Below are 26,697 nucleotides of genomic sequence, written 5' to 3'. Positions count from 1 at the left end.
TTTAGTTACCGCCAATATCTTGGCCAGATATGGCGGTGGGCCAAGCCCCTTGGTGACCGTAGTTTATCCTACCTGGATGGCATTCTTGCGTTGTTTCATTTCAAGTGGCCCCAGTTTTTGCACTAATACTCCAATGGCGATTCACCTTTCACCGGGAGTGTAAAGGTCAAAGGGTTTAGCTAAATTAGGAAGTTCCAGGACAAGGGTCTGAATTGACTGCTCTTTCCATTCTTGAAAGGCCACTTCTGGATTCTATTTAAGAGGATCATCATCTTTTCCTTTCAGTGTTTCATATAGGGCCCAACTAGTAGACAGTAGTTAGGGATCCAGAAGCAGCAAACCCTGGTCTCTACAGGAACCCCTAAGCTGTCTTCTAGTTTTAGAAAGGGGTAAGGCTGCAAATGGTTTCTTCCCTTTCCTGGGATGGGCTTCTCCGACCTTCTGTGAGAATGAAGCCCAGGCAGGTCACCGTAGTCTGTGATATTTGAGCTTTTTCTTGGACAGCTTCTATCCTTTATTGGCTTGGTAGTTTAGAGGCCTCCTTAGTAGGGCTGGTGATCAGAATGTCGTCTGCATATTGAAGGAGGGTTTCCTTTTCCAGAGGTAGAACTTTTAGGTGTTTAGCTAACGTTTCCCCAAAGATGGTGTGGGAATTTTTGAACCCTTGTGGCAAGACGGCTCGGAAGTATTGTTTTAGTTGTATGTTGAGTTCTGCCACTCACAAGCCAAAATTTCTTGCGACTCTGGCACTAATGGAATACAAAAGAAGGCATCATTGAAGACTAATACAGAATACCATGTCCTGGTGGTTGGTAGGATGACCAGCAGTGTGTAGGAATTAGGAACTACTGGAGGTATATCCTCGGTGGCTTTACTGACTGTCCTGACATCCTTTACCAGGTCCCCAGCAGCCCATGGGGCTCTCGTTGTCTGGCCCCTCCCAGGATACAGAGCTACCCTTGCAGGTACCGTGGCAGGGCTGGGCACACAGGAACCATGCACATAGCTCTCATTGCAGAGCACCCCCAGCTCACCTGTCCCTCAGAGTTGACACAGAGCACCTCAGAGCATGACTTGAACTAACAAACAGCAGCTCCGACAGGTCTGTGACCCTGGGCATCACTCTGTGCGGCCTCCCTCCACCTGGTCTTCCAGAGACTTCCACTGCACCCGGGGCACCAGGCCTCTGTCTCACCCACCACCCACCACCCACCCCTCCTCTCCCTGACTCCTGGGTTCCTCTCATTAGGAGAGGGTTTTCGTGAAGTTGTCTCCCACTCATGGGCCAGATAAAATGTTTAGAAAACAAACCAGAGCTGCTGCTCCTTGTGTATCCTGACTCTCAGGAGCCCACACCTATTCCTTGGACCTGGCCGGTTCAGCAAGTTCCATTTTCTGCAACTGTGAGCCCCTGAGGGGTGATGATTGGCTGACCTGGGCAGCCTTACCATGCCGGCCAGCCCTCCCCAGGTGTGCCTGGGTTGAGATCAATATAAACACCACTCCAGGCAGTAAGAGCCCCTCAAGCTGTGCCTGACGCCATTTCCTCTGTCCTGTCAGCAGTCTCGGGGCTGGGCTGGTGGGAGGGAGAGGCCATGGCTTTGTGGGTGACCAACTGTGAGTGGGCTCTCCTGGACTTTCTGCAGCAGTTGCCAGGCTGCCACCTGCTAAAGAAGAGGATGTGTCACCCATACCTGCTGCCGAATTTCTCCCTGGGCAGAGGTGAGGAAGGAAGAAAGCAGTGGGGGCCGGGACAGGAGGGGTATCTCAGGCAGGGAAATGGAAATCTTCCAGAAGAGCACCCAGTGCCAGGACCATCCTGGCTGGCCTGCAGGCACCAAGTCAGATGGCGTGCTGTCGCTCGTGTGGCTCCATGGCCCTTCCTCTAGGCTTTCAAGTCCTTGTACATATTCAGGTGTTTTACCTGGGAAAGGTGGGAACAGTTCAGCAGCAGCTGGTCTTGGGCTCAGCTCACGTTTACTCACAGCTGTCTCGGCACGGTACCCCAGCTTTGCAATGAGGACGCTTGTTGCTTGGGGGCTGCTGGCTGAATGGGAGACGATTTCCCACCACTGATGAACTTCAGAATTGTTTCCAACTGGAGCAAGTACCCTGATACGGTTTTCCTCTGTGTAACTGGTGGGTTCTGTTTTTTTTTTCTTGTTTTCGTTTTTGGTTCAAGGTAGATTTTATTCCTCTTTTTTGTATTTACAGATATAAGCATGGAAATAATTTATTCATATAAATACATGTATGTGAAGGGAAGAATTTTTTTGTTTTACTTTCTCTAAATTTATTTTTTAAAAGTTTGAATTTTATTTTATTTTTTTATACAGCAGGTTCTTATTGGTTATCTATCTTATACATATAAATGTATACCTGCCAATCCCAATCTCTCAACTCCTCCCACCACCACCCCACCAACAGCTTTCCCCCCTTGGTGTCCATACGATTGTTGTCTACATGTGTTGCTCTATTTCTGCCTTGCAAAACGGTTCATCCGTACAATTTTTCTAGGTTCCACATATATGCATTAATATACAAGATTTGTTTTCCTCTTTCTGACTTACTTCACTCTGTATGACAGTCTCTAGATCCTTCGACGTCTCTACAAATGACCCAATTTCATTCCTTTTTATGGCTTAGTACTATTGCATTTTATATATGTACCACATCTTTATGCATTCGTCTGTCTGTGGGCATTTAGGTTGCTTCCATTACCTGGATATTGTAAACAGTGAAGCAATGAACATTGCGGTGAATATCTCTTTTTGATTTATGGTTTTGTCTGGGTATATGCCCAGTAGTGGGATTGCTGTATCATATGGTAATTCTATTGTTAGTTTTTTGAGAAACTCCATATTGTTCTCCATAGTGACTGTATCTATTTACATTCCCAACAATAGTGGAAGAGGGTTCCTTCTCTCCACACCCTTTCCAGCATTAGTTGTTTGTAGATTTTCTGATGATACCCATTCTAACAGATGTAAGGTGATACCTCATTGTTGAGTCTATTTCTTGGAGCAAGGAGTAGGTGTTGTCTATTACGTATTTGGCTTATGGAACGGTATCTGTGCTAATCTCAATCTCTGGTTTTATACAGCACCCAAACTCAACTTTCCCCTTAAGCAAGCATAAGTTTTTTATCTAAATGTGAGACTCTGTTGGTTTTGTAATTCGGTTCATGTGTAGCCAAGTTTACACTCCCTCTATTAGTGATATCTTATGATAATTTTCTTTCTCTGTGTGACATATTTCTCTTAGAATCATCATACTTAAATCAACTCAATTTGCTGCTACAGGCCTGATGACATTGATTTCATTGCTGAGTGATATTCTATTTTACGAACGTAGCACAACTTCTTTATCCATTTTTTCCTTTCTGGAATATTTAAGTTGTACTGGACTCGAGGCTCTTGTAAACACAGCAGCCCTAAATTTTGGGTTGGCGGTGTCTTGTTGATTTTAATTTTCCTAAGTTATAGGGCCATAAGTGGAAGTGCCCTAGGCGCTGTAGCTTTGTTTTTTAGACGTTTCAGGATACACCATACACTTCTCCAGAGTGGCTGTTGGCAATTTACATCCAGCCCATCAGCATAACAAGACTTTCTGTTCTCCATGACCTGTTCTGCATTTCTGGTTTTTACACTCTTTTAGATGGCCCTTTTGACCAATGGGAAATGAGACTTCACTGTAGTGCGGATTTCTATTGCATGCTTGCCTGGTTGGCCACAAAGGGCGTATGCGGTTTTTCCTGAATATATTCAGGAAAAACCGCATACGCCCTATTTGGCCAAGTGCATCGTTGTCCATGTTCTGCCTCTTTTCATATGCTTTAAATGCAATTCTAGTGTGCCTCCTGAAAGCGGTTTCCTGCAATTCTGCCCCGCTTTCAAGTCCTCTTCGCAGGCTTACTTCAATATATTTTTGGACGATAGCTGTCATTTATAACTCTTCAGGTTTGTGAATTACAGTGCCTCTGAGCTCCTTTCTTCAACTCCCTTTCTTGTGAGTTGGCCACAAAACCGCAGGATTGCTTCAGACCCTAATCTTGTTCCGGCAAGGCATGCGGAACCTTTGGTTAATTTCTATTCCTGGTGGGAAATGAGAGTTAAATTTGCCCGTGCAGAAACCTACAGCTAGTCTCTCATTGGTTCTCCCTATTCCTGTTCATCTGCAGAAATTGCAAACTGTCCCAAACAGGAGATTAAAGGCACTGACTCTCCGAATGAGGATAGTGTTAGTAAAGCGTCTGGAATGGCGAACCCAAGTACCAGGGGACGAGCACTGAGGTGCATTTAAAAACGTTTCCTGATCACACGGTGCACTATACCCTGGGTTCCCCATGCATGTTTTAGCTGAAGGAAGAATGCCTTAAACCTGGAGAGTTGGGACCTATGGAATGGGGACCACCCTGTATGACTTCAGAGGGTCTGCATTTGCTCACCGAACCTCATCAGTCCTATCAGCCCCAAGTGTCCAGCCTAATGTCTCACCCAGCTCTGGGTGTAGATATGGTAAATCCAGGTTGCATCACAAGCCCAGAATGAATTATTTAAGAATTGCTCTGTATTTCACTGTCATTGTGTTTTGTTTTTGAAATTTATTTTTATAATGGGATTTTCTGATTTTCACTGCTGCGTTTATGCCGCTGTACACACAATTGATTCTCTTACGGAGACATATATATCCATAGGTTTTAATGTCGTACTAGTCAGGTATATTCCTAGGCGTTGAATATTGGGTGTTGAGTCCATATCGCTGAGCAAGGAGTAGGTCTCTTCTAGTATATATTTGGGTAATGGAACGGTATCTGTGCTAATTTCAATCTGTGGTTTTATGCAGCACCACAACTCACCTCTACCCTTCAGCAAGCATAAGTTTTTTTTCTAAATTTGAGACCCTGTTCTGTTTTTTAACTTAGTTCATGTGTAGCCAGATTTACATTCCATGTATTAGTGATATCTTACGATGTTTCTTTTTCTGTGTGACTTATTTCACTTAGAATCATCGTACCTGAATCCACTCATTATGGTTCTACGGGCCTGATGACATAGATTTCATTGCTGCGTGATATTCCATTGTACCTATGTACCACAATTTCTTTATCCATTTTTTGCTTTCTGGTATATTTAACTTGTACCGTAGAGGAAGTTCTTGTAAACAGAGTCGTCCCAAACTTTTGGGTGGCTGTGTCTTTTTGATTTTAATTTCCCTAAGCTCTTGGACCATAAGTGGAAGTGCCCTAGGCTCTGTATCTTTGTTTTTTAGATGTTTCAGGAAACACCATACACTTCTCCAGCACGGCTGTTGGCAAATTACATCCCACCCATCAGCATAACATGGCTCCCTGTTCTCCATGGCCTGTTCTCCGTTTCTGGATTTTACACATTTTTCAGATGGCCCTTTTGACCGGCGGGAAGTGAGACTTCGTTGTAGTGCGGATTTCCATTGCACGCTTGCTTGGTTGGACAAAAAGGGCCTATGCGTTTTTTCCTGAATATATTCAGGAAAGAACGCATAGGTCCTTTTTGGCCAAGTGCATCATTTTCGACGTTCTGCCTCTTTTCCTATGCTTTAAATGCAATTGCAGTCTACTTCCTGAAATCGGTTTCCTGCAATTCTGTCCCGCTTTCAAGTCCTCTTCGCAGCCTTACTTCAGTATATTTTTGGACGATAGCTGTCATTTATAACTCTGCAGTTTTGTGATTTATAGTGCCTTAAGTTCCTTTCTTCAACTAGCTTTCTTGTGAGCTGGCCGCAAAACCACAGGATTGCTTCAGGCCCTAAAGTTTTTCCAGCATGGCACGCTGAGCCTTTGGTGAATTCCTCTTCCTGCTGGGAAATTAGAGTTAAATGTGCCCGTCCAGGCACCTACAGCTACTCTCTCATTGGTTTTCCCTATTCCTTTTCATCTTCCGCAGAAATTGCAAACTGTGCCCAACAGGAGGTTCAACGCACTGACTCTCCAAGTGGCGAGAGTGTTATTAAAGCGACTGGAATGGCGAACACGAGTACCAGGGGACGAAAACTGAGATGCATTTAAAATAGTTCCCCGATCACACGGTGGACCATACTCTGGGTTCTGCATGCATGTTTCAGGTGAAGGAGGAATCCCTTAAACCTGGAGAGTTGGGACTCATGGAATGGGTACAATGCAGTATGACTACAAAGGGTCTGCATTTGCTCACCGAACCTCACCAATCCTATCAGCCCCAAGTGTCCAGCCTTATGTCTCACCAAGCTGTGGGTTTAGATGTGGTAAATCCAGGTTTCATCACAAGCCCTGAATGAATTATCTAAGATTTGCTCTCTATTTCACTGTCATTGTGTTTTGTTTTTGAAAATAATTTTTATAATGGGATTTAGCTGATATTCACTGCTGCGTTTATGCTGCTGTACACACTCTTGATTCTCCTATGGAGACATATAAATACATAGGTTTTAAGATTCTTATAGGTCAGGTGTATTCCTAGTCGTTGAATATGGGGTGTTGAGTCCATTTCGTTGAGTAAGGAGTAGGTCTTTTCTATTACGTATTTGTCTTATGGAACGGTATTTGTGCTAATTTCAATCTCTGGTTTTATGCAGCACCCCAACTCACCTTTCCCCTTAAGCAAGCATAAGTTGGTTTTGTAAATTTGAGACCCTGTTCTGTTTTGTAATTCAGTTCATGTGTAGCCAAGTTTACACTCCGTGTATTAGTGATATCTTATGATGTTTCTTTTTCTGTGTGACTTATTTCACTTAGAATCATCGTACGTGAATCCACTTATTATGCTGCTATGAGCCTGATGGCATAGATTTCAATGCTGAGTGATATTCCATTGTACGTAAGTACCACAACTTCTTTATCCATTTTTCGCTTTCTGGGATATTTAACTTGTACCATAGATGAGGTTCTTGTAAACAGAGCCATCCCAAATTTTTGGGTGGCTGTGTCTTTCTGATTTTAAATTCCCTAAGCTCTAGGACCATAACTGGAAGTGCCCTAGGCTCTGTAGCTTTATTTTTTAGATGTTTCAGGAAACACCATACACTTCTCCAGAGTGGCTGTTGACAATTTACATCCCGCCCATCAGCATAACTAGGCTCCGTGTTCTCCCTGGCCTGTCCTGCCTTTCTAGATTTTACACTTTTTTCGGATGGCCCTTTTGACCGGGGGGAAGTGAGACTTCATTGTAGTGCGGATTTCCATTGCAGGCTTGCTTGGTTGGCCAAAAAGTGCCTATGCGTTTTTTCCTGAATATATTCAGGAAAAAACGCATACGCTCTTTTTGCCAAGTGCATCATTGTTGCCGTTCTGCCCCTTTTCATATACTTTAAATGCAATTGCAATCTACCTCCTGAAATTGGTTTCCTGCAATTCTGACCCGCTTTCAAGTGCTCTTCGCAGCTTTAGTTCAATATATTTTTGGACGATAGCTGTCATTTATAACTCTGCAGGTTTGTGAATTACAGTGCCCCTGAGCTCCTTTCTTGAGCTCACTTTCTTGTGAGCTGGCCGCAAAACTGTAGGATTGCTTCAGGCCCTTATCTGGTTCTGGCACGGCATGCTGAGCCTTTGGTTAATTCCTCTTCCTGGTGGGAAATTAGAGTTTAATATGCCCGTTCACACACCTACAGCTAGTCTCTCATTGGTTCTCCCTATTCCTGCTCATTTTCCGCAGAATTTGCACTGTGCCAAACAGCAGGTTAAAGGCAATGACTGTCCAAGTGGGGCGAGTGTTAGTAAAGCGTCTGGAATGGCAAACCCGAGTACCAGTGGGCGAAAACTGAGATGCATTTAAATACGTTTCCTGATCACACGGTGGACCATACTCTGGGTTCCTCATGCATGTTTTAGCTGAAGGAGGAATCCCTTAAACCTGGAGAGTTGGGAGCCTTTGAATTTCTCCACAACCCCTTCAGCATTCATAGTTCGCAGCATTTTTGCTAAATGCCATTCAGACTGCTGTGACCTGATAGGTTTTTGTAATTTGTGTTTTCATGTCTTAAAAAATACCAAAAAATCATCATTTTCCACACCTTTTTCTTTTCTGTTGAAAATAAAATATGAGTACAATATATCCGTTGAAATTGTCTTCTTGGAAGTTTGCCCTCTTTTGTATTTTTAGTCGATATTCGACCCCAGGATTTTTTTGGAGGGTAGGTATCATTACAGAACTGCAGCTCTGTTGCATATTTAACGGCCGTTAGCACTGTGTTTAAAGCTGCTGTTGTAGGAAACGGCCAAAAGGAGGCAGCATTTCTCCATTCCCAAATTTGGTTACTCTGGCAGGACAGCCTTTCTGGAAGTCATGCTCCCATGTTGTAAATTAGAATGGAATGTGCCAGGGAAAATCCCCGTAATTATATATCCCATTATTTTTTGTTCGTCTTTTAATTTATTTAAATCGGGGTAATGATTAGAATATTGTTTATCTTATGTGTATACAATCTGGTTCATTTGTACATTACATATGTATGTATGTATGTGTGTGTGTATATATATATATATAATATATTTATGTACAGATACTCTTCTCATATAAATTATTGCAGAGTGTTCCGTTGGCCTCCCTTGCTATATGGCCGGTCTTTTTGATATACGTATTTAATGGGTATTTGTACACGTATGGTAACCTTAATCTTAATTTTCCATTTCCCCCACCTATCCTTTTAGATAAGAATAGTTTGTTTTCTAAGTATGTGAGTTTATTTCCTGTGAAAATACCATCATTTTTGTCAGTTGTTAGATAACGCCTATAAGTGATATCATAGTATATGTCTTTTACTTTCCGACTTACATCATGTTCTGTGATTATGTCTAGGTTCATATGTGGTGCCTGAAAGAGCAGTGTTTCACTGTTTTCCATGGCTAATAACCCATTGTGTACATGGAGCACTTCTTCTTTATCCATTCATCCATTGATGGACATTTTGGTTGCTTCCGTGTCCTGGGTATTGTGAAAACTCCTGCAATGAAGCTGTTGCAGCCTGTGCCTCCTTGACTCTGGTCTTCTGAGGTGAGAGGCTCAGCAGGGGGCCTGCTGAATGGAATGCTGGCTCAAATTTTACTTTTAAACGCAGCTCTTTTCTGTTCTCATTATTGGCTCTTACCACATTACATCTCACCAGCAGCTAGAGGGTACAAGGTTCTCTAAAACCCCATCAGCATTTATTGCTTGTAGACTTTTGGCTGATGGTCCTTTACTTGCGTGAGTTGAAACCTTTTTGTAGGCTAGATTTGCATGAGTCTAATCATTCCTGATGTTGAGCTTTTACCCATTTTCCTTTTTTTTAAAAATAGTGAGTAAAAGTTGGCTCTTCATACTACCTCCTTGAAAAATTTTCCAGTTTTGAATTTTTTGGCCATTCCATACCTCTGCACCGTTCTTGAGGGCAATTGTCCTTTACAGTCCTGCGTCCTTGTGAATGTTAAGTGACCATTAGCTGTGGTTTTAAAGCCGCTCTTCCGGGAAACGGCCACAAGGCGGCAGTGTGTCTACATTTCCATCTCTGATATTTTGGGCAACAGAGCTTTCCTGGAAATCGTGTTTGTAGGCTGAAAATTAAAGTGGAATGTGCCAGGGAAAACCCCCAAGAGCTTATATCTGCTTACTTCTAGTTTGCTTTTTAAATATAATTTTTATTATTTATCAGAGCAAATTTGCGAAAAATGTGTGTGTTCTAGGTGTACAGAATCTGGTTCATTATATCTATGTATTGATCTATTTATCTTTGGATCCTTTCCCGTGTAGGTTATTACAGAGTTTTGAGTAGACCTCTCTTGGTATTCCATAGCTATTTTGTGATTATATATTTCATATATATTAGTACATGTCTGTTAACCCCCATATCCTAATTCATACATTCCTTACACCTTTCCATTTGGTTAAACATAATTTGGTTTTCTGAATCTGTGAGTGTCCTTCTGTTGGAAATTATTTCATGGGTATCAATTTTTATGTAACACCTATAAGTGATGTAATAGGATATGTTTTTTTCGGTTTCTTTCTTACTTCAAGTTGGGTGACTATCTCTAGATTCTTCTATGGTGGTGCCAGTGGCACTGTTCCATGCTTTTCCATGGCTAATATTCCATTGTGTACATGGACGACTTCTTGGTGCCTATTTCTGTTGATGGACATTTTGGTTTCTTTCAGGTCTTGGCTCTGGTACATGTAGCTGCAGTGCAGGTTTGCCAGTCTGTGCCTTTTTGATTCAGGTCTACTCAGGTGATAGGCCCATTAATTGGCCTATCAGATCACATGGTATCTCAATTTTTACCTTTTAACAAGCCTCCATTGTCCTTTCAGTACTGGCTTTTACCAGGTTACATCCCACCAGCAGCTAGAGGGTACACATTTCTCTAAAACCCCTTCAGCATTTATATTTTGTAGCCTCTTTTTGCTGATGATCATTCTGACGACTGTGAGGTGAAAGTTTTTGTAGACTGGATTTGCATGGTTTTATTAATTCCTGGTGTTAAGCATTTTCCCATGCCGTTTTTTTTATAACAAAAGAAAAGAAAGAGAATACAAAATGTGCATAAAATAATGGCTCTTGAAATTGCCGTTTTAATATATGCACATCTTTGAGACTTTTGCTCGATTTACGACCCAAGGATTTGTTTTGAGGGTATGTGTCATTTACAGGCCTGCAATTATTTTGACTATCAAGTAACCATTAGCGCTGGGTTTAGAGCTGCTATTGTGTGAAACGGCCACAAGGCGGCAACAGTTCTCCTTTACCTATTCTGGTTACTAGAGCAAGAGTGCCTCAATGGAAGTCATGTTCTAGGTTCTAAATTAGAATGGAATGTGCCAGGAAAAAAACCCTTAAGTTTATATCTGACTACTTCTTGTCCGTTTTTTTAATTTAATTTTTTATCACAGCAAGGGTGATTACAATTTTTTGCTACTTTTAGGTGTGCAAGATGTTGTTTTACATATATACATATATCTATTGTTCTTTGGAGCCTTTTCCCATTGTAGGTTATGACACAATGTTGAGTAGTCTTCTCGTGGTATTCTGTAGGTCTATGGTGATTTTATACTTCACCTGTGTTTGTATATCTCTGTTTAACCCGGCATCCTAATGTATCCAATCCTCACACCTTTCCATTGGTTAACCATAAGTTTGTTTAATGAATCTATGATTGCCTTTCTCTGGAAATATCTTCACTGGTATCAATTTTTTGGTAACACCTCTAAGTGATATCATAGGATATGTGTCTTTCACTTTCTGACTTACTACAAGTTGCGTGACTACTTCTGGACTCATCTACTGTGCTGCAAATTGCATTGTGTCATTTTTTTCCTTGGCTAATATTCCATCTGTACGTGAACCAGTTCTTCTTTGTCCACTCATCTGTTGGTGGACTTTTTGGTTGCTTCTATGTCTTGGCTATTGTAGTAATGCTGCAACGCACACTTGCCTGTCTGTGTCTTTGCAATTCTGTCTTCTTCGGTTATACGTGCAGGAATGAGCCTGCTGGATCATATGGCAGACAAACGTTTACCTTGTAAAGGCACCTCCATTCTGTTCTCATTAGAGGTTTATACCAGGTTACGTCCCACTTAAAGATGAGGGTATGCACTTTTCCACAACCCATTCAGCATTTATTTTTTGTGGGTTTTCTGCTTATGTTTATTCTGACTGGTGTGAGCTGATACGTCTTTGTGGTTGGATTTGCATGCATCTCATAATCCCTTGAAATTGACCTTTCAGGCCTGTCCTGTTTTTCTTCAAACTGTGAGTACAGCTTACCTCTTCAAATGGTTTTCTTGAAGTATTTGCCTCATTTTGAAATATTTTGGCCATTACCTCCCTGTAGACATTTTGAGGGCAGGTTTCATTTACAGCCCTCCAGTACTTGTGCATAGGAAGTGATCATAAGCACAGGTTTTAAAGCTGCTGTGGCAGGTAACGGCCATTGGGTGGCAGCATGTGTGTTTTCCCACTCTGGTAACAAAGGAAACAGACCTTTTTGCCAGTGGTGTTCCTCGGTTATACATTAGAGTGGAATGTGCCCCGATCACTCCGCAAAAGTTGATTTTTCCTTACTTATGTTTGATTTCTAAATTGAATTTATATATTTTTAATTGGAGTAATATTCCATTGTGTACATGGACCACTACTTTGTGCATTCCTCAGTTGACGGACGTTTTTGTTGCTTCCAAGTGTTGGCTGTGGTAAATATTGCTGGAGTGCAGGATCACCAGCCTGTATCTTTTTGATTCTCATCCTCTCAGTCGATAGGCAGAGCAGTGGGTATAATTGATTGAATGGTAGCTCAATATCTACCTTTCCAAGGCACCTCGTTTGTGTTTTCATTACTGGCTCTTACCATGTCCCACTTTGAAGCGAGGGTACACATTTCTCCACAACCCCTTCAGCATTTATTTTTTGCAGAAGTTTTGCTGGTGGCCATTCTGACTAGTGTGAGCTGATAGGTTTTTGTAATTTGGATTTGCATGTCTTTAATAATTTCTAATGTGCAGCATTTTTCCATGTCTTGTTTTATTTCTGTTAAACAAAAACAGAAAAAAAACTGTGACTACAATAAACCTCTTAAAATTGTCTTCTGGGAAGGCAGCCCGCTTTTGAATTTTTTTGTTGATTTTCGACCCCAGGATTTTTTTGGGAGCAGGTGTCATTTACAGGCTTGCAATGAGTGTGAATATTTAGTGACCATTAGCACAGGCTTTAAAGTTGCTGTAGTGGGAAACGGCCACAAGGCAGCAGCATTTCTCCATTCCCAAATCTGGTTACTAGAGCGGCAAAGCCATCCTGGAAGTCGTGTTCCCAGGTTGTGAATTAGAATGGAATGTGCCAGGAATGTGCCAGGAATAAAACCTTAAGTTTATATCCCATTATTTCTTGTTCTTTTTAAAAAAATTTTTTTAAATCAGGGTAATGATTAGAATATTGTTTGTCCTAGGTATACACAATCTGGTTCATTTGTATATTACATATATATATATATAAATATATATATATACAAATATATAATATATTCATGTACAGAAATACTTCCCATGTAAATTCACATGTAAATTACTGTAGAGTGCTCTGTTGACCTCCAGTGCTATATGGTCAGTCTTTTTGATATATGTATTCAATAGGTATTTGTACACGTATGGTAAACCTAATCTTAATTTTCCATTCCCAGCACCCTTACATTTAGATAAGAATAGTGTGTTTTCTAACTCTGTGAAAATACAATCATGTGTGTTAGTTGTTAGCGTACGTGTTAGTGTACGGTTTAGTGGTAGTGTACGGGGTAGGATTGGGGACAGGTTACAGTAAGGATTCGGGTAAGGGTTAGGAACGGGGATGGTTTAGGGTACAGGTTAGGTACGACAATGGGTTAGGGTTACGTTGCGTTTTAGGTTACGGGCTAGCGTCAGTGTACGGGTTAGTATTTGGGTACAGCATAGGGCAAGGGTTAGGGTTAGTATTAGAGAACGGGTACGGTTTAGGGTACAGGTAAGGGTACGACAACGGGTTAGGGTATGGGTTAGGATGAGAGTAGGGGTTAGCGTAAGGTTTGGGTGGGGGGGCGGCACTTTGCTGAACATGCAAAGAACACATTGAAATAACAGTTTGGGCCTCATGTTCTGTTAAAGGTGTTTGACCAGAGTGCACTTTCAACTGGAGCTAAAGAAGAAATGTACAAACTGTATCCTAATGCCCGGAGGGCTCACCTGAAAAGAGGAGGCAATTTCCCTTACCTGTGCAGAAGTGCAGAGGTCAATCTCTATGTACAGGTAGGTCCGAGGTTGGATCCCAGAGCACTTTGAACACAGCGTCTGGTTGGAAACATAAAGGTTTTTTGATTTTTTGGTCGTCGAGTAAGAGAACTACAGAATTCTCTGTAGGAATGAAGCACTGACTTGATCAATTGGTCCACATTAGTAACTTACAGGAGAATGCAAGCATATTAGAGCCACCTGAGGGACTCTATGCCCACTATCCCTTTTCTAAGAACCACAGGCCTGAACTCACACACTGAAGCAGCCGTTAGGTACAATGGGACCTCTGCTCCTGGACGCGATGAATTCAGCCAGAGCAGGACACCAGACTTAAATGGAGTCAAACTGAATCCCACGAAGTGACTTCTTGGTCTAATTTTAATGCATTAAAACACACGCACACAAACAAACACTACTTCTTCTAATACCTGCCTAAATGTATATTAGAATAGTGGTGAGAAATGGTTGCTTTGCAATTTGGCAAGTAGTACCAAGAGCCTTAAAAAAACAGGAAGCGTTGGTGGTAGTGTACGTGTTAGGATTAGGGGACGGGTTAGGGTAAGGCTTCGGGTGAGGGTTAGGAACGGGGACGGTTTAGGGTACGGGTTAGTGTATGGGTTAGGATTGGAGACCGGTTAGTGCAAGGCTTCGGGTTAGGGTGAGGATTAGGAAAGGTGACGGTTCAGGGTACGGTGTAGTGTACAGGTTAGGATTAGGGTATAATTTGGGTAAGAGTTAGGGTAAGGGTTTTTGGTTAGGTTTAGGGTACAGGTTAGGGTACGACAACGAGTTAGGCTAAGAGTACTTGTTAGGGTACGGTTTAGCGTTAGTGTAAGGATTAGGATTACGGTTAGTGTACGGGTTAGCGTAAGGTTTAGGGTTCTGGTTAGGATTAGGGAACAGGTACGGTTTAGTGTACAGTTTCGGGTACAACACGGGGTTTGGGCTAGGGTACGTGTTAGGGTATGGGGTAGTATTTGTATATTGGTTAGGATTAGAATACAGGTTAGGGTAAGGACTAGGGTACAGGTTAGTGTTAGTGTATGGGTTAGATTTAGGGTACGAGTAAGGGTTAGGATAACGTTTAGGGTTAGGGAATGGGTACGTTTTAGGCTACGGGTTAGTGTTAGTGTGTGGGTTACAATTAGGGTATGGGTTAGGGCAAGGGTTAGGGGTACGGTTTAAGGTACTGATTAGGGTACAATGGTTTAGGGTTAGGTTAAGGGTTAGTGTACTGCTTACGACTAGGATACAAGTTAGGGTCAGGGTTAGGGTATCGTTTAGGGTACAGGTAAGGGTTAGGATACGTGTAAGGGTATGGGTTATTTTTAGGTTAAGGGTTGGGATAAGGGTTAGAGAATGGGTTAGTGTTAGTGTACGCATTAGGATTAGGGTACAGTTTGGTTAAGGGTAAGGGTTATGGTTAGGATTAGGGAATGGGTAGAGTTTAGGATACAGGTTAGTGTACAACATGGCTTAGGGTTAGGGTATGTGTTAGGGTACGGGTTAGTTTTGGTGTACAGATTAGGATTAGTGCACGGGTAAGGGTTAGGAATCGGGTACGGTTTAGGTACGGGTTAGGCTTAGGGTATGGTTCGGGTAAGGGTTACAGTTAGGGTACGTATTAGGGTACGGGTTAGTGTTACCGCACAGGTTAGTATTAGGTTACGGGTTAGAGTAAGGGTTAGGGCACGGGTGAGGTTTAGGTACAGGTTAGTGTACGCCAACAGCTTAGGGTTAGGGTATGTGTTAGGGTATGGGTTAGGAACGGGGACGCTTTAGCGTACGACAACGGTTTAAGGTTAGCGTACGTGTCGGGACGGGTTAGGGTACATGTTAGTGTATGAATTAGTATTGGGGTACAGGTTGCGGTAAGGATTAGGGTATGGTTTAGGGTACAGGTTAGGTTACGGGTTAGGGTATGAAGGGTTAGGATGAGGCTTAGGGAATGGGTATGGCGTAGGGTACAGTTTAGGGTATGACAATGGGTTAGGGTTACGTTGCGTTTTAGGTTACGGGCTAGCGTCAGTGTACGGGTTAGTATTAGGGTACAGCTTAGGGCAAGAGTTAGGGTGTTACGCTTAAGGTAAGGGTCAGCATTAGGCTTCCAGTTAGGGAACGGGTATGGCTTAAGGTACAGGTTAGCGTGCGTACGACAACAGTTTAGGGTACATGTTACGGTATGTGTTAGTGTTAGTGTACTAGTTACGATTAGGATACGAGTTAGGGTAAGGGTTAGCATTAGGGTTAGTGTTAGAGAACGGGTACGGTTTAGGGTACAGGTAAGGGCACGACAACGGGTTAGGGTACGGGTTAGGATGAGAGTAGGGGTTAGCATAAGGTGTGGGCGGGGCGGCGGAACTTTGCTGAACATGCAAAGAACACATTGAAATAACAGTTTGGGCCTCATGTTCTGTTAAAGGTGTTTGACCAGAGTGCACTTTCAACTGGAGCTAAAGAAGAAATGTACAAACTGTATCCTAATGCCCGGAGGGCTCACCTGAAAAGAGGAGGCAATTTCCCTTACCTGTGCAGAAGTGCAGAGGTCAATCTCTATGTACAGGTAGGTCCGAGGTTGGATCCCAGAGCACTTTGAACACAGCGTCTGGTTGGAAACATAAAGGTTTTTTGATTTTTTGGTCGTCGAGTAAGAGAACTACAGAATTCTCTGTAGGAATGAAGCACTGACTTGATCAATTGGTCCACATTAGTAACTTACAGGAGAATGCAAGCATATTAGAGCCACCTGAGGGACTCTATGCCCACTATCCCTTTTCTAAGAACCACAGGCCTGAACTCACACACTGAAGCAGCCGTTAGGTACAATGGGACCTCTGCTCCTGGACGCGATGAATTCAGCCAGAGCAGGACACCAGACTTAAATGGAGTCAAACTGAATCCCACGAAGTGACTTCTTGGTCTAATTTTAATGCATTAAAACACACGCACACAAACAAACACTACTTCTTCTAATACCTGCCTAAATGTATATTAGAATAGTGGTGAGAAATGGTTGCTTTGCAATTTGGCAAGTAGTACCAAGAGCCTTAAAAAAACAGGAAGCGTTGGTGGTAGTGTACGTGTTAGGATTAGGGGACGGGTTAGGGTAAGGCTTCGGGTGAGGGTTAGGAACGGGGACGGTTTAGGGTACGGGTTAGTGTATGGGTTAGGATTGGAGACCGGTTAGTGCAAGGCTTCGGGTTAGGGTGAGGATTAGGAAAGGTGACGGTTCAGGGTACGGTGTAGTGTACAGGTTAGGATTAGGGTATAATTTGGGTAAGAGTTAGGGTAAGGGTTTTTGGTTAGGTTTAGGGTACAGGTTAGGGTACGACAACGAGTTAGGCTAAGAGTACTTGTTAGGGTACGGTTTAGCGTTAGTGTAAGGATTAGGATTACGGTTAGTGTACGGGTTAGCGTAAGGTTTAGGGTTCTGGTTAGGATTAGGGAACAGGTACGGTTTAGTGTACAGTTTCGGGTACAACACGGGGTTTGGGCTAGGGTACGTGTTAGGGTATGGGGTAGTATTTGTATATTGGTTAGGATTACAATACAGGTTAGGGTAAGGACTAGGGTACAGGTTAGTGTTAGTGTATGGGTTAGATTTAGGGTACGAGTAAGGGTTAGGATAACGTTTAGGGTTAGGGAATGGGTACGTTTTAGGCTACGGGTTAGTGTTAGTGTGTGGGTTACAATTAGGGTATGGGTTAGGGCAAGGGTTAGGGGTACGGTTTAAGGTACTGATTAGGGTACAATGGTTTAGGGTTAGGTTAAGGGTTAGTGTACTGCTTACGACTAGGATACAAGTTAGGGTCAGGGTTAGGGTATCGTTTAGGGTACAGGTAAGGGTTAGGATACGTGTAAGGGTATGGGTTATTTTTAGGTTAAGGGTTGGGATAAGGGTTAGAGAATGGGTTAGTGTTAGTGTACGCATTAGGATTAGGGTACAGTTTGGTTAAGGGTAAGGGTTATGGTTAGGATTAGGGAATGGGTAGAGTTTAGGATACAGGTTAGTGTACAACATGGCTTAGGGTTAGGGTATGTGTTAGGGTACGGGTCAGTTTTGGTGTACAGATTAGGATTAGTGCACGGGTAAGGGTTAGGAATCGGGTACGGTTTAGGTACGGGTTAGGCTTAGGGTATGGTTCGGGTAAGGGTTACAGTTAGGGTACGTATTAGGGTACGGGTTAGTGTTACCGCACAGGTTAGTATTAGGTTACGGGTTAGAATAAGGGTTAGGGCACGGGTGAGGTTTAGGTACAGGTTAGTGTACGCCAACAGCTTAGGGTTAGGGTATGTGTTAGGGTACGGGTTAGGAACGGGGACGCTTTAGCATACGACAACGGTTTAAGGTTAGCGTACGTGTCAGGGGACGGGTTAGGGTACATGTTAGTGTATGAATTAGTATTGGGGTACAGGTTGCGGTAAGGATTAGGGTATGGTTTAGGGTACAGTTTAGGTTACGGGTTAGGGTACGAAGGGTTAGGATGAGGCTTAGGGAATGGGTATGGCGTAGGGTACAGTTTAGGGTATGACAATGGGTTAGGGTTACGTTGCGTTTTAGGTTACGGGCTAGCGTCAGTGTACGGGTTAGTATTAGGGTACAGCTTAGGGCAAGAGTTAGGGTGTTACGCTTAAGGTAAGGGTCAGCATTAGGCTTCCAGTTAGGGAACGGGTATGGCTTAAGGTACAGGTTAGCGTGCGTACGACAACAGTTTAGGGTACATGTTACGGTATGTGTTAGTGTTAGTGTACTAGTTACGAATAGGATACGAGTTAGGGTAAGGGTTAGCATTAGGGTTAGTGTTAGAGAACGGGTACGGTTTAGGGTACAGGTAAGGGCACGACAACGGGTTAGGGTACGGGTTAGGATGAGAGTAGGGGTTAGCATAAGGTGTGGGCGGGGCGGCGGAACTTTGCTGAACATGCAAAGAACACATTGAAATAACAGTTTGGGCCTCATGTTCTGTTAAAGGTGTTTGACCAGAGTGCACTTTCAACTGGAGCTAAAGAAGAAATGTACAAACTGTATCCTAATGCCCGGAGGGCTCACCTGAAAAGAGGAGGCAATTTCCCTTACCCGTGCAGAAGTGCAGAGGTCAATCTCTATGTACAGGTAGGTCCGAGGTTGGATCCCAGAGCACTTTGAACACAGCGTCTGGTTGGAAACATAAAGGTTTTTTGATTTTTTGGTCGTCGAGTAAGAGAACTACAGAATTCTCTGTAGGAATGAAGCACTGACTTGATCAATTGGTCCACATTAGTAACTTACAGGAGAATGCAAGCATATTAGAGCCACCTGAGGGACTCTATGCCCACTATCCCTTTTCTAAGAACCACAGGCCTGAACTCACACACTGAAGCAGCCGTTAGGTACAATGGGACCTCTGCTCCTGGACGCGATGAATTCAGCCAGAGCAGGACACCAGACTTAAATGGAGTCAAACTGAATCCCACGAAGTGACTTCTTGGTCTAATTTTAATGCATTAAAACACACGCACACAAACAAACACTACTTCTTCTAATACCTGCCTAAATGTATATTAGAATAGTGGTGAGAAATGGTTGCTTTGCAATTTGGCAAGTAGTACCAAGAGCCTTAAAAAAACAGGAAGCGTTGGTGGTAGTGTACGTGTTAGGATTAGGGGACGGGTTAGGGTAAGGCTTCGGGTGAGGGTTAGGAACGGGGACGGTTTAGGGTACGGGTTAGTGTATGGGTTAGGATTGGAGACCGGTTAGTGCAAGGCTTCGGGTTAGGGTGAGGGTTAGGAAAGGTGACGGTTCAGGGTACGGTGTAGTGTACAGGTTAGGATTAGGGTATAATTTGGGTAAGAGTTAGGGTAAGGGTTTTTGGTTAGGTTTAGGGTACAAGTTAGGGTACGACAACGAGTTAGGCTAAGAGTACTTGTTAGGGTACGGTTTAGAGTTAGTGTAAGGATTAGGATTACGGTTAGTGTTTAGGATACAGGTTAGTGTACGGCATGGCTTAGGGTTAGGGTATGTGTTAGGGTACGGGTTAGTTTTGGTGTACAGATTAGGATTAGTGCACGGGTAAGGGTTAGGAATCTGGTACGGTTTAGGTACGGGTTAGGCTTAGGGTATGGTTCGGGTAAGGGTAAGGGTTACAGTTAGTGTACGTATTAGGGTACAGGTTAGTGTTACCACACAGGTTAGTATTAGGTTATGGGTTAGAGTAAGGGTTAGGGCACGGGTGAGGTTTAGGTACGGGTTAGTGTACGCCAACAGCTTAGGGTTAGGGTATGTGTTAGGGTACGGGTTAGAAACGGGGATGCTTTAGCGTACGACAACGGTTTAGGGTTAGCGTACGTGTTAGGGTACGGGTTAGTGTTAGCGTACGGGCTATTATTAGGGGACAGGTTAGGGTAAGGCTTCGGGTTAGGGTTAGGGGACGGGGACGGTTTACGGTACAGGTTAGGGTACGACAACGATTTAGGGTGAGCGTACGTGTTAGGGTACGGGTTAGTGTTAGCCTACGGGTTAGAATTAGGGGACGGGTTAGGGTAAGGCTTTGGGTAAGGGTTAAGGTTAGGGGACGGGGACGGTTTAGGGTACAGGTTAGGGTACGACAAGGGTTTAGGGTGAGCGTACGTGTTAGGGTACGGGTTAGTGTTAGCGAACGGGTTAGGATTAGGGGACGGGTTAGGCTAAGGCTTCGGGTAAGGGTTAGGGGACGGGGACGGGGATGGGTAGGGTACACGTTAGGGTACGACAACGGTTTAGGGTCAGCGTATGTGTTAGGGTATGGGTTAGTGTTAGCGTACGAGTTAGGATTAGGGGACGTGTTAGGGTAAAGCTTCGGGTAAAGGTTAGTGTTAGGGTTAGGGGACGGGGACGGGGACGGTTTAGGGTACAGATTAGAGTACAACAAAGGTTGAGGGTGAGCGTACGTGTTAGGGTACGGGTTAATGTTAGCGTACGGTTTAGGATTAGGGGACGGGTTAGGGTAAGGCTTCGGGTAAGGGTTAGGGTTAGGGTTAGGGTTAGGGGACGGGGACGGATTAGGGTACAGGTTAGGGTACGACAACGGTGTAGGGTGAGCGTACATGTTAGGGTACGGGTTAGTGTTAGCGTACGGGTTAGGATTAGGGGACGGGTTAGGTTAAGGCTTCGGGTAAGGGTTAGGGTTATTGTTAGGGTTAGGGTTAGGGGACGGGGACGGTTTAGGGTACAGGTTAGGGTACGACAGAGGTTTAGGGTGAGTGTACGTGTTAGGGTACGGGTTAGTGTTAGCGTACGTGTTAGGATTAGGGGAAGGGTTAGGGTAAGGCTTCGGGTAAGGTTTAGAGTTAGGGTTAGGGTTAACGTTAGGGTTAGGGGATGGGGACGGTTTAGAGTACAGGTTAGGGTACGACAACGGTTTAGGGTGAGCGTACGTGTTAGGGTATGGTTTAGTGTTAGCGTACGGGTTAGGAATAGGTGACGGGTTAGAGTAAGGCTTCGGGTAAGGGTTAGGGTTAGTGTTAGGGATAGCGTTAGAGTTAGGGGATGGGGACGGTTTAGGGTACAGGTTAGGGTACGACAACGGTTTAGGGTGAGCGTACGTATTAGGGTACGGGTTAGTGTTAGCGTACGGGTTAGGATTAGGGAACAGGTTGGGGTAAAGCTTCAGTTAATGGTTAGGGTTAGGGTTAGGGGACGGGGACGAGGACGGGGACGGGTACGGTTTAGTATTCAGGTTAGGGCACGACAACGGTTTAGGGTGAGCGTATGTGTTAGGGTATGGGTTAGTGTTAGCGTACGGGTAAGAACTAGGGGACGTGTTAGGGTAAGGCTTCGGGTAAGGGGTAGGGTTAGGCTTAGGGTTACGGTTAGGGGACGGGGACGGTATAGGGTACAGGTAAGGGTACGACAACGGTTTAGGGTGAGCGTACGTGTTAGGATACGGGTTAGTGTTAGCGTACGGGTTAGGATTATGGGACGGGTAGGGTAAGGCTTCGGGTAAGGGTTAGGGTTAGGGTTACGGTTAGGGGACGGGGACGGGGACGGTTTAGGGTACAGGTTAGAGTATGACAATGGTTTAGGATGAGCGTACGTGTTAGGGTACGGGTTAGTGTTAGCGTACGGGTTAGGATTAGGGGACGGGTTAGGGTAAGACTTCGGGTAAGGGTTAGGTTTAGGGTTAGGGTTAGGGGATGGGGACGGTATAGGGTACAGGTTAGTGTACCACAACGGTGTAGGGTGAGCGTACGTGTTAGGGTACGGGTGTTAGCGTACGGGTTAGGATTGTGGATGGGTTAGGTTAAGGCTTCGGGTAAGGGTTAGGGTTAGGGTTAGGGTTAGGGTTAGGGAACGCAGACGGTTTAGGGTACAGGTTAAGGTACGACAATGGTTTAGGGTGAGCGTACGTGTTAGGGTACGGGTTAGTGTTAGCGTACGGGTTAGGATTAGGGGACGGGTTAGGGTAAGGCTTCGTGTAAGGGTTAGGGTTAGGGTTAGTGTTAGGGTTAGGGTTAGGGGACGGGGACGGTTTAGGGTACAGGTTAGGGTACGACAACGGTTTATGGTGAGCGTACGTGTTAGGGTATGGTTTAGTGTTAGCGTACGGGTTAGGATTAGGGGACGGGTTAGGGTAAGCCTTCGGGTAAGTGTTAGGGTTAGGGTTAAGGTTAGGGTTAGGGTTAGGGGACGGGGATGGTTTAGGATACGGTTTAGGGTACGACAACGGTTTAGGGTGAGCGTACGTGTTAGGGCATTGGTTAGGGTTAGCGTATGGTTTAGGATTAGGGGACGGGTTAGGTTAAGGCTTCGGGTAAGGGTTAGGGTTAGGGTTAGGGTTAGGGTTCGGGGACGGAGAAGGTTTAGGTTACAGGTTAGGGTACGACAACGGTTTAGTGTGAGCGTACGTGTTAGGGAACGGGATAGTGTTAGCGTACGGTTCAGGATTAGGGGACGGGTTAGGGTCAGGCTTCGGATAAGGGTTAGGGTTAGGTTTAGGGTTAGGGTTAGGGGACGGGGACGGTTTAGGGTACAGTTTAGGGTAAGGCAACGGTTTAGGGTGAGCGTATATGTTAGGGTACGGTTTAGTGTTAGCGTACCGTTTAGGATTAGGGGACGGTTTAGGGTAAGGCTTCGGATAGGGGTTAGGGTTAGGGTTAGGGGACGGGGACGGGGACGGTTTAGGGTACAGGTTAGGGTACGACAACGGTTTAGGGTGAGCGTACATGTTAGGATACAGCTTAGTGTTAGTGTACGGGTTAGGATTACGGGACCGGTTAGGGTAAGGCTTCGGGTAAGGGTTAGGGTTAGGGTTAAGGTTAGGTTTAGGGTTAGGTGACGGGGACGGTTTAGGGTACAGGTTAGGGTACGACAACGGTTTAGGGTGAGCGTACGTGTTAGGGTACAGATTAGTGTTAGCGTACGGGTTAGGATTAGGGGACGGGTTAGGGTAAGACTTCGGGTAAGTGTTAGGGTTAGGGTTAGGGTTAGGGGACGGGGACGGTTTAGTGTACAGTTTAGGGTAAGAAAACGGTTCAGGGTGCGCGTACGTGTTAGGGTATGGGTTAGTGTTAGGGTACGGTTTAGGATTAGGGGACAGGTTAGGGTAAGGCTTCGGGTAAGGGTTACCGTAAGGCTTAGGGTTAGGGTTAGGGGACAGGGACGGTTTAAGGTACAGGTTAGGGGACGACAACGGTTTAGGGTGAGCGTACATGTTAGGGTATGGGTTAGTGTTAGCGTACAGGTTAGGATTAGGGGACGGGTTAGGGTAAGGCTTCGGGTAAGGGTTACTGTTAGGGTTAGGGTTATGGGTAGGGGACGGGGACGGTTTACGGTACAGGTTAGGGTACGACAAAGTTTTATCGTGTGCGTACGTGTTAGGGTACGGGTTAGTCTTAATGTACGGGTTAGGATTAGGGGACGGGTTAGGGTAAGGCTTTGGGTAGGGGTTAGGGTTAGGGTTAGGCTTAGGGGACGGGGATGGTTTAGGGTACAGTTTAGGGTACGACAAAGGTTTAGGGTGAGCGTACGTGTTAGGGTACGGGTTAGTGTTAGTGTACGGGTTAGGATTAGGGGACGGGTTAGGGTAAGACTTCGGCTTAGGGTTAGGGTTAGGGGACGGGGATGGGGATGGGGACGGTTTAGTGTTCAGGTTAGGGTACGAAAAAGATTTAGGGTGAGCGTACGTGTTAGGGTATAGGTTTGTGGTAGCGTATGGGTTAGGATTAGGGGACGGGTTAGGGTAAGGCTTCGGGTAAGGTTTAGTGTTAGGGTTAGGGTTATGGTTAGGGGACGGGGACGGTTTACGGTACAGGTTAGGGTACGACAATGGTTTATCGTGTGCGTATGTATTAGGGTACGGGTTAGTGTTAACGTAGTGGTTAGGATTAGGGGACGGGTTAGGGTAAGGCTTCGGGTAAGGGTTAGGCTTAGGCTTAGGGTTAGCATTAGGGTTAGGGGATGGGGACGGTTTAGGGTACAGGTTAGGGTACGAAAACGGTTTAGGGTGAGCGTAAGTGTTAGGTTATGGGTTAGTGTTAGTGTACGGGTTAGGATTAGGGGATGGGTTAGGGTAAGGCTTTGGGTAAGGCTTAGGTTTAGGGTTAGGGTTAGGGGACAGGGACGGTTTAGGGTACAGGTTAGGGTACGACAACGGTTTAGGGTGAGCATACGTGTTACGGTACGGGTTAGTGTTGGCGTACGGGTTAGGATTAGGGGACGGGTTTGGGTAGGGTTCGGGTAAGGGTTAGGGTTAGGGTTAGGGTTAGGGTTAGGGTTAGGGGATGGGGACGGTTTAGGGTACAGATTAGGGTACGACAATGGTTTAGGGTGAGCGTACGTGTTAGGGTATGGGTTAGTGTTAGGTTATGGGTTAGGTTTAGGGGACGGGATAGGGTAAGGCATCGGGTAAGGGTTAGGGTTAGGGTTAGCGTTAGCGTTAGGGTTACGGGACGGGGACGATTTAGGGTACAGGTTAGGGTAACAACGGTGTAGTGTGAGCGTACGTGTTAGGGTACGGGTTAGTGTTAGCGTACGGGTTAGGATTAGTGGACGGGTTAGAGGAAGGCTTCGGGTAAGGGTTAGGGTTAGGGTTAGGTTTAGCGTTAGGATTAGGGGACGGGGACTGTTTATGGTACAGTTTAGGGTAAGACAACGGCTTAGGTTGAGCGTACGTGTTAGGGTACTGGTTAGTGTTAGCGTACGGGTTAGGATTATGGGAGGGTTTGGGTAAGGCTTCGGGTACGGGTTAGGGTTAGGGTTAGGGGACGGGGACGGGGACGGGGACGATTTAGTGTTCAGGTTAGGGTACGAAAACGGTTTAGGGTGAGCATACGTGTTAGGGTATGGGTTTGTGGTAGCGTACGGGTTAGGATTAGGGGACGGGTTAGGGTAAGGCTTCGGGTAAGGTTTAGTGTTAGGGTTATGGTTATGGTTAGGGGACGGGGACGGTTTACGGTACAGGTTAGGGTACGACAACGGTTTATCGTGTGCGTACGTATTAGTGTACGGGTTAGTGTTAACGTATGGGTTAGTATTAGGGGATGGTTTAGGGTAAGGCTTCTGGTAAGGGTTAGGGTTAGGGTTAGAGTTAGGGTTAGGAGACGGGGATGGTTTAGGGTACAGGTTAGGGTACGACAACGGTTTGGGGTGAGCGTACGTTTTAGGGTACGGGTTATGTTAGCGTACGGGTTAGGATTAGGGGACGGTTTAGGCTAAGGCTTCGGGTAAGGGTTAGGGGACGGGGACGGGGATGGGTAGGGTACACGTTAGGGTACGACAACGGTTTAGGGTCAGCGTACGTGTTAGGGTATGGGTTAGTGTTAGCGTACGAGTTAGGATTAGGGGACGTGTTAGGGTAAGGCTTCGGGTAAAGGTTAGTGTTAGGGTTAGGGGACGGGGACGGCGACAGTTTAGGGTACAGATTAGAGTACAACAAAGGTTGAGGGTGAGCGTACGTGTTAGGGTACGGGTTAATGTTAGCGTACGGTTTAGGATTAGGGGACGGGTTAGGGTAAGGCTTCGGGTAAGGGTTTGGGTTAGGGTTAGGGTTAGGGGACGGTGACGGATTAGGGTACAGGTTAGGGTACGACAACAGTGTAGGGTGTGCGTACATGTTAGGGTACGGGTTAGTGTTAGCATACGGGTTAGGATTAGGGGACTGGTTAGGTTAAGGCTTCGGGTAAGGGTTAGGGTTATTGTTAGGGTTAGGGTTAGGGGACGGGGACGGTTTACGGCACAGGTTAGGGTACGACAGAGGTTTAGGGTGAGTGTACGTGTTAGGGTACGGGTTAGTGTTAGCGTACGTGTTAGGATTAGGGGAAGGGTTAGGGTAAGGCTTCGGGTAAGGTTTAGAGTTACGGTTAGGGTTAACGTTAGGGTTAGGGGATGGGGACGGTTTAGGTTAAAGGTTAGGGTACGACAACGGTTTAGGGTGAGCGTACGTGTTAGGGTATTGTTTAGTGTTAGCGTACGGGTTAGGAATAGGTGACGGGTTAGAGTAAGGCTTCGGGTAATGGTTAGGGTTAGTGTTAGGGTTAGCGTTAGAGTTAGGGGATGGGGACGGTTTAGGGTACAGGTTAGGGTACGACAACGGTTTAGGGTGAGCGTACGTATTAGGGTACGGGTTAGTGTTAGCGTACGGGTTAGGATTAGGGGACAGGTTGGGGTAAAGCTTCGGTTAATGGTTAGGGTTAGGGTTAGGGGACGGGGACGGGGACAGGGACGGGTACGGTTTAGTATTCAGGTTAGGGCACGACAACGGTTTAGGGTGAGCGTACGTGTTAGGGTATGGGTTAGTGTTAGCGTACGGGTTAGAACTAGGGGACGGGTTAGGGTAAGGCTTCGGGTAAGGGGTAGGGTTAGGCTTAGGGTTACGGTTAGGGGACGGGGACGGTTTAGCGTACAGGTTAGAGTATGACAATTGTTTAGGGTGAGCGTACGTTTTAGGGTACGGGTTAGTGTTAGCGTACGGGTTAGGATTAGGGGACGGGTAGGGTAAGG

Source organism: Delphinapterus leucas, chromosome 4 (genome assembly GCF_059928025.1).
Source record: "Delphinapterus leucas isolate spDelLeu-1000000601 "Yukka" chromosome 4, BTC_Dleu_Yukka2, whole genome shotgun sequence".
NCBI classification, from domain to species: Eukaryota; Metazoa; Chordata; class Mammalia; order Artiodactyla; family Monodontidae; genus Delphinapterus; species Delphinapterus leucas.
This window is presented reverse-complemented; position numbering follows the sequence as displayed.